Source organism: Tupaia chinensis, unplaced genomic scaffold (assembly GCF_000334495.1).
Source record: "Tupaia chinensis unplaced genomic scaffold, TupChi_1.0 Scaffold142468_1, whole genome shotgun sequence".
Taxonomy (NCBI): Eukaryota; Metazoa; Chordata; class Mammalia; order Scandentia; family Tupaiidae; genus Tupaia; species Tupaia belangeri.
The window spans coordinates 455,124-464,240 of NW_006202317.1; positions in this window are offsets into that span (position 1 = coordinate 455,124).

Here is a 9,117-nt window from a genome sequence, read left to right on the forward strand (position 1 = left end):
TATATATTCTTTTCTAAACTTATATAACTCAATACAAACCTTCCCTGAAGAACTGAATTATTGTATTTCAGTGACAGTTTATTATTGTTCTGTTTTCTAAATGAGCTAATTAAAAGTCAAGGGACCCTGAGCTCTATATCCTTCCCATTTTGCTCTCCTATGTTTCCTAGGCAATTTGTAAGCTATCTAAATCTCCATGCCAAACAAAAGGCTTGGTTTAAACTCCATTTCCAGTCTTTGAATGAAGAGACTAAAGTGAGCCACTTAAAAATGACTCTCAAGGGACCAGCAGTTAGCGTAATGGCTATGTCACTGGACTCCCATATAGTTTACCGTGGTTTGCATTGTTTGCATTTCGGACCTGGTGGCTTAAATCTCATGCTGGGTGCATGTGCATGTGTGTCCAAGATCCCGAGAGGAGAATGGAGAAGGGATTGGGGCATGGCCATCCCTCCTGGGGGGTGATTTCTCACTTTCTCTCTCTGTCTCTCTCTATCTGGCGAGTTCATGTGCCCTATAGCACAAACCTCTCAAAAAAGAAGTAAAATCTTTTGTTTTGTTTTTCTAAAAAAAAAAAGACTGTCAATGTTAAAACTCCTAAGACTATTTTTAGTTTCAAAAGTCAGCATTCAAATTTCCAATTTATTTCAAAAATAAAATTAGATATACAACTGCGGCTAAATAGCGTTATTCTAAAATATAAATAAAAGTAACATTAAAAAAAAAGAGGAGGAAGGAGCGGTAAAGATTAAAACCCTCAATTATTCTTAGTTTATAAGTAAAAAGTGTATAACATACAGAAATAAATATTTTTGTGTCATCCAGCAATATCTACAGTTATATTTACTGGAATTGAATTTTTTTTTGTTTCCATAGCCTTTTCTCTAAATACAGTAATCACTGATGTAGCAGTTACTGTATCCAGAGATTGTTTTGAGCACTTTACAAATATTAAGTTGTTCAATCTTTATAATAATCCTAAAAGACAGATGTAATCAGAATCCCCATCTCACAGAGGGAGAAAATGAGGAACAAATCATCTTTAGTGAAAAGAGCTGGGATTCAAACCTGTGCAGCCTGTATATAGTTGCTAAGCTCTTACTCACTGTATTATTCCATATCTTACCTCTATGCTCGATTTTTAATCATGTATATATTCTAGAACCACCTGAAATTAAAAAGAAAAAATATTCATTGGGCCAGCTCAGGCTAATGAAGTAAGAAACAGTGGATTTAGGTCAGGGAATGTATACTTTTTTTTTGTTTTTTTTTGAGAGGTTTATTGCTATAGGGCACGCGCGCTTGCCAGACAGACAGAGACATAGAGACAGAAAGCAAGAAATCACCCCCCAGGAGGGATGGTCACGCCACAATCCCTTCTCCTCCATTCTCCTCTCAGGATCTTGGGCATGCACGCACACGCACCCGGCGTGAGTTTTAAGCCACCGGGTCTGGGACGTGAACTGCCGTCGACTACATGGGAGTCCAGTGACATAGCCATTACGCTAACTGCTGGTTCCCAGATTGTATACATTTATGAAGCTCTCCAGGTGATTTTTATGTGTAGCTAGTTAGAAAACCTCTGTACTCCAGAAGATTTTAGCAGAGCATAGGTGGATAATAACAGGGGCTATGTAACCAGATGACCCTGGGTTCAGATTTTAGTCCTTTCATCTACTTGAGTATAACTATGAGGAAGTTACCTTGCTTAGTGTGTCTTGGTTTCCTCATCTACAAGCTGAAAATAATAATAATCATACGATAGCATACCTACCTGATGGGTTTAATGCAGGGTTAATATTTAACATTTTCAGTATATTTCCTGACAAGAATTAAACATTTAATTGATCTTCTCTAAGGCAGGCTATAGCCAGATTGATCAAAACCAAAGATAAAGACAAGATACTAAAATTGGCAAGAGAGAAACATCAATTTACTTATAAAGGTTATCCCAGTAGGCTAACATGGGACTTCTCATGGGAAACAATGCAAGCAAGGAAAGAATGGAAAAATATATTTAATGTGTTAAATGAAAAACAATTTCAACCAAGAATACTATACTCAGCAAGATTATCCGTTGTATGAGAAGAAAAGATAAAAACATTCTCAGATGAACAAAACAAGAAAGAATTTACCAGTACCAGACCAAGTCTTCAAAAAGTTCTGAAGGCAGTGCTACACCAGGAAAACTAAAGACAGACAGACAGAAATAAGAGAACAACAACAACAACAACACACACACACAAAAAAAAACACAAGAAAATGGCCAACTTAATGGAAGGGACAAGTCAAGAAATGTTAATAATGTTGAATGTTAACTTCAAGGATTTTAATGAAAAGATAGGACAACAGTAACAGTGCAAATGCAACAGAGAGAGATTAATTACATGAGTCTGAACTGGTGAAATAGAGTTTGATGACTTTTGACTAAAACATTACTGGTTTTCTTCTATGCTTTGGTTTCTAGATTTAAGGATTTTTGTTTTCTTTGAGCTGTTGATAGTTTTAGCAATTTGTTAACTTTGTTTTTTAATTGAAACATAAACCTTTCTCTCTGACAACTCTAGAATTGGAAAATATTTGTGAGTATTCTAATTTTGTGGCAGAATGGTTATTTTCATAAGTTCAGTAATATTTGTTACCTTGCATCAGAAACTGGAAATACTAGTTATTGCCAGGGCTTTGATTGGAATGTCATATCTGAAGATATGACCAGAAAGCTAAGGAACTAAGGTAGATCTTAACTCTTCACAAGATTTCCTGGTTCCATAAAGGGTCAAGCCTGGCAGGTAAATAAAGAATGTTACTTCCTGAAAGGCACCGCAAAAACTCTCAAGTACAGGTACTTAAAGGCACAGTCAGATGGTGAATTCCTGACTTGGCTCAGTAGCCTTGAGAGACTTTTTAAAGTCTAATCTGAGGCTCCTTATAAGGTTCCAGCAAAGCCAACTAAATCAATTAGTATTCTATGGGGCTTTGTTCCAATAACATACCAAATTGAGACTAAACTTATATATTTTTTGCAAATAAATTAGTTTATGCCTCTCTTTGGTAAAAATGGAAATAAAGAGAAAAAAAAGTTTCAGAAGAAAATTACAGTGCACTTGTTACTACTAGATTTTAGCTTTGTCCACATCTGTTTTTTGAATTCCTAGTATCTACTATTATTTGAATAGAATCCTACCCTTTTTCCTGGCTTTAAGTCTTAAGCAATTTTTTCTTAACATTTTAAAATTTTGAATTATTAAAGTTAAAACTGCTTTTCTTGAAATTAAAAAATATCATAAAACAAACAAACAAAAACACATACCTATTTAATGACCACAGTAAGCTATATAGCCTCAGCTAGGTGTATAGTATGTTCATTCTTCTCTTTGAGTTTTACACCTAAAGTCAGATATGTGTTCATAGATATATCAACTGTACTTACTATTGAAAGTATTTAGTTTAATTAAAATCTTTTGTGAATCAATAAAATGTGTGTGGGGGAGAAGCAAAGAAAGCAGCTATAGACAGTGTGGAAGGACAGTGGGAAATGGCAGAGAATGAGAGGGAGGGAATCAGGGAGAGGAAGAAGCAAAATATGTAAGAAACAAGAAATGGAAAATTATTTGTTGAAGATAACTTGTATGGTAATATCTTTGACTGAGTCAATACATAGTGTATTCCGAATGGAAAAAGTCATTTTGTATGCTGCAATGATATACAGTGAATGAATGTAAAATAAATCATTTAAAACAAAAAAATTTATATTTTCAAGGAAAAAAAAGATTATGCTGAAAATGAAAAACCGTTGGTGCAGTATGACATATCTATATTTTCTATACAGAGTCTAATATGTCATAATTTAATGATAAATTTCTCTCCACAATGTTTTTAAAAAAATATTGTTACATAATTTACATTAGAATCACTTAAAAATTCTTTAAAGAGTACAAGCCAGGTGTGGTAATATGCACTTTTATCCAATCCAGCTACTTGGGAAACTGAGACAGAAATACTGCAAATGTGACTGCATTCTGACCAACTAGATGAGACCTTGTCTTTGAAAAAATGAAATAAAATAAAAGTAAAAAAGAAAAATATTTTAGAACCTCCCCAATACAATCGATTATTTAAGTAATAAAGTTAAACTCTCTAGTCTATAACTTCTGTAAGAGAAGACTTATTTGAGACTTGAATTTACTGAATAATCTGATACTGTGTTTTTGTTTCTTTTCCTAAAGGATTAGTGTAAAGAAGCTTCTTAACACTGTAAGAGCATGGCAGACCCATGAATGACTTGAAGAAAACTTTCATGTTGTTATAGGTCTATTATTTTTTTAAAGTGGGAAAAAAAAACAAAAACAAAAACAAAAAATCAGCTGCATCCTCATAAGAGAAGGTCATGGCCACACACATTTATTCCTGCTTGATCCTTAAACAGGAATATTCTCTGATCTTAGAGACCAAATGTGTCTGCTAGTTCTAATAGAGTTGGAAAGATGCTATGCGTAAAATTAAATTGAGGGTGAAGCTCTCATTTCAATCTTGCAAATGCTTTTGTGCAAATGAAAAGAAACTTAGAGGGCATTCACTAGTACTTCGCAAGAAATCTCGCAGTAGAGTGTTTGGATTTATGTACTAGGAGATGCGCTTCTTTAACTGCCAGTGCTGTGAGCATCGTGAGTAACTACAGACATGCTTAGATCAAAATTGTCTATGTATTTTAACTATTAAGTATGGGAAATTTTAAGTATTTATGAAGGGGCAGCCAATAGTACATTAAACTCCCATGTACCTAATACTCAACTTCAGAAATGCATAGTCTATCTTGTTTCATATTGACCATTTAGACTTCTGACCCTGAATATTTTAAGCAAATCCAGGATATCATATCATTTCATCTATAAGTGTATATATAGGTATTTTTCAAAGGTAAAGACTCTAGTTAATGTAACCACAATACTTGCTATAGAAAATATAACCACAGTACTTATTGTGGTTAACGTAATTGTAATAATTTTTTATGTCATAAGATAGTCAGTATTCACATTTTATGAATCATCATAAATATATATACACACTCACACCTGCATTACCTTAGCTTGAAACATGATTCAGAAAGGTCCATTTATTACGATTAATTAATATTTCATTTCTCAGGTTTCCTTCAATCTTTAGGTTATTTATAGGCTCATCTTCCATGTCTTTTTTAAAACTTGTAGTTCGTTTGTTGATTAAGTTGGGTTTATCCCATAGTTTCTCACAATCTAAATTGTGCTGATTGCCTCCTTGTGGTGTCAACTAATAATTTGTTTACTACATTTCCTGTAAATTGGTTGTAAGATCTTTTGGCTTAATCAGATTTTGTTATGATTTTCCTTTTTCTTCAAGAAAAGTCTGTAAGGAGAGACATAACGTCTGGCCCTTCTGGGCGTTATGTAAACAGCCATTTATATTCATTGTTTAGCTTTGTTTTCATTAGGGACTAAAAAATGGTGCTTGTTCAATATAATCATGCTATTATCATCTATTGACTGTCATAATTCTCTAAGAACAATCTCTAATCATCAACACATGGGTACTGAGTTACAATTTTTTATAGAAAATCAAGGTAAACATTTGTTTTTAATGTATGCATTGATTTTTTACTTTATTTACTGGTTTTAAACGTATGATATTTTCCAGAATCCTCCACAGATATACATTCAGTTTTTCTTTTATTTATATCATTAGTTATCCAAGAATTTAAACAGTTTATATGTTTCAATGCTCTGAAACTATTAATTATCTTGATCAAAATGTCTCAACTTTGGTCAAGGGACCATCTTCTAATTAGCTCTTGAATTCTTTTTTTTAAATAATTATTTATTTTATTTTATTTATTATTAATATTTTTAATTTGACCAGAAAGAGAAAGAGATAAAGGGAAAGAAAGAAAGCACACCACCAGGTTTGAGACTCAAACTGCAGTTGGCCATGTGAGAGTCCAGTGCCTTAAATACCACATCACCTGCCAGTCCCAAGCTTTTGAATTTTTTAACACTATAAAAATATTAAATATTACTAGAAAGTTTTTCTGCTGTCAGTATGGCAAAATGTTCTGTTTATCTTGTACACTTTTGACTTCAAACTTGACACTACACTTTCTTTAAATTTTAATTTTTAATTTTTTTTTTTTAGTTTTTGCTGTAGGGTATGTGTGTTCCCTAGAGAAATAGAGAGGGAATGTGAGAAGTCAACCCTCCAGAGGGAATGGCCTGCCACAATCTCCTCTCCCCTATCCTCTTCTTGGGATTTTGGGCATGCACACACAGATACCTGGCATATCTTTCCATTTGCCAAGTCCAGGATTCAAACCGCAAAGCTGGTCATGTGGATTCCATCCCTTAACCACCATATAACTGGCTGGCCTGACATTATGCACATTTTTAAGGTATCTTTTTAAATTTTTTTTTTGGAGAGGTTTTTTGCTATAGGGCGTGTGCGCTCACCAGACAGACAGAGAGACATAGAGACAGAAAGCGAGAAATCACCCCCCAGGGGGGATGGTCACGCCGCAATCCCTTCTCCTCCATTCTCCTCTCTGGATCTTGGGCACGCACGCACACGTGCCCGGCGTGAGTTTTAAGCCACCGGGTCCGGGACACGAACTGTGGTCGACTACATGGAAGTCCAGCGACATAGCCATTACGCTAACTGCTGGTTCCTATTTTGTTTTCTTTGATGCTTCTGCCATACAATTTGGTTTTTACTATGTAAACAAATGTCTATAGTTGTTTCTTTGTTTTTCAATTTCTTGTTTTATTTTAATTTTGGGACGATTTAAGAAGTTTATTTCCTCTATGAGCAAGTGAGACAGAGAGAAAAAAAGACAGAGAGAGACAGTAATGCTCAAAAGGGTTCCAACACCATAATCCACCTCCTGCCCCAGATCACAGGCACACGCTTGCCAAGCATCTCTCTGACTTGATTGGGAAATCTCTCTAAATGAGACTCCCTTGCAGAGCCTCATGCTTGATCACTGCACTACTGTGTGGTCCCTTTCATATTTTAATCGACAAAATTGGGCATCTTGTAAACAAACAAACAACATTGCCAGGACATGTGCATACTTACCAGAGAAAGACAGAATGGAAGAAAAGGGTTGAGGAATATCATGTCACAAACCTTTCTCTTCCCTCTCTCCTTCCTTTCAGGACATTGGACATACACACACATGTGCCTAGTGCGTTTCATAAGCCATTGGGTCTAGGACTTGAACAATGGGGTCTGCCATCTGGGATCTGACTGCCTTAACCACTAGGCCATAGATCCAGCCCAAACTGTGTATCTTTATAATATAAAACATGAGGTTTTGAACTCCATACACATGGTCCAGTGTTAAGTCTTTCTAACTACCATATGCATTATCGTACATAGATAACTTTTTTTGTGATGAGAATACTTAACCTCCACTCTATTAGCATTTTTCAAGTACATCTTTGTAACTATAGTTAGTAAGGATGTATTCTGTGTTCTTTGTCTTCTTAATTTTGAGTCATATTTCAGGAAGTTTTTCCTCTCTCTGGTTATATAGAAACTTGCCCATGTGCAAGTCTGGGTTTTATGAATACTTGAATTCTTATTGCATGTTCATAAACTTAATGGGAACAGTCTAAAGAGAATATTATGTTTAGCTTTCATTTTTGGATCTGCCACCAAACTATGAGCATGAATATATGCCAGAAGAAACTGATTTAACTGGCTTGTTTAAAATTGAGTTAACGATTAGCTACCATCAAGGATTATTATTAGAATAAATTGAGAATATAACATTTCATAGAATATAACTTTCTCAGCATAGGAAGTTCTTTAAGTGTTCATATGTATGATTTTCTCTTATTACAATGTCTTTTGGATTAAGCCCCTCTAAATTAAGTTTGTTTTTGACTTTACATTTAAGATAATACATTATAAATCATAGCTTACTCATTTAAATGCTTTGAATTTTCACCTTTCAGTTCTTCCATAACAAAGGAGTCTACACGTTTTTCATTTTCAGAATGCATTAATGAATAAATTTTAAGTAACAAATCAAACAACTGTTTTCTTGTCAGTATATTAGAACCAAATTCATTTAATAATTTTTAAAAGTTTTTTTCTTCTAAATTTATTGATCATTTCCTGAGAAAGAGAGGGAGAGACACAGGCACTTGGAATAGAGTTTCCATGCCATGATCCACCCCCAAACTTAGACAGTTGGGGGTAATGGGCACCCAAGCACAGGATGGCATGCATAGAAAGGTCCCAGCACACAAACTGGGGACCATCTCGTGTCCATCTAACTTCACAGGACATCCCATTGCCACTGCAACACCAGCTAGCCAAGATAGAATTTTCTTTATAACTTGATTCCAAATACTCCTTAATGCCTAAATTTTCATCATTTTATTCTTTTAATGCTCATGCAATGTGGATTATTTTCTTGGCCTGTAAGAATATTTAGTCTTGGCAACTTTATGCTGTTTTCCACCTCTAGACATTTATTCATTTGAAACTTTTCTCAGGGACTCTTAACATATCTGGAACTCTGCTATTTCATTGGCCCATTATCAAAGACACTGAAGAGCTGGGATTCTGCCAGGGCACTAGTGTATGTGGGCCCCAGGCAAAGATCCCTGTTTACTAAAACAATTTGCTTTAAAAATATAAAACTAAAGGACACATAGGTATGATGTACAGTGGCTGTCTACACATAATTAGAATCACAGTCAAATGATTTGTTTATTATCTCATCAGGGCTTACGAAGAATCTTTCCAGTCTCCAGGTGTTCTTTCTTCCTATTTCAGTTCAAGAACAAACTATTCATATTTTTCAATGCCACATTTGCTGTTCTTGGTTAATTTTATATCTCCCACCATTAGAGAAAGATTTCAATGTTGTTATTACTCTTTGAAACATCTTACTATTGAAATAATATCAATCCTGTCTCAGCAGTTCCCTAATATCATTTATCCCACATCAATAACATGATGCATACACTGCACCCGTTTTTGGATTTTTATGATTACCAGCCTCCAGTGACTTTCTCAGAAATTGTTGCTGTGCTTTGTTGAGGATGATCACAAAGGCAAGGCTCACTCAGACTATGT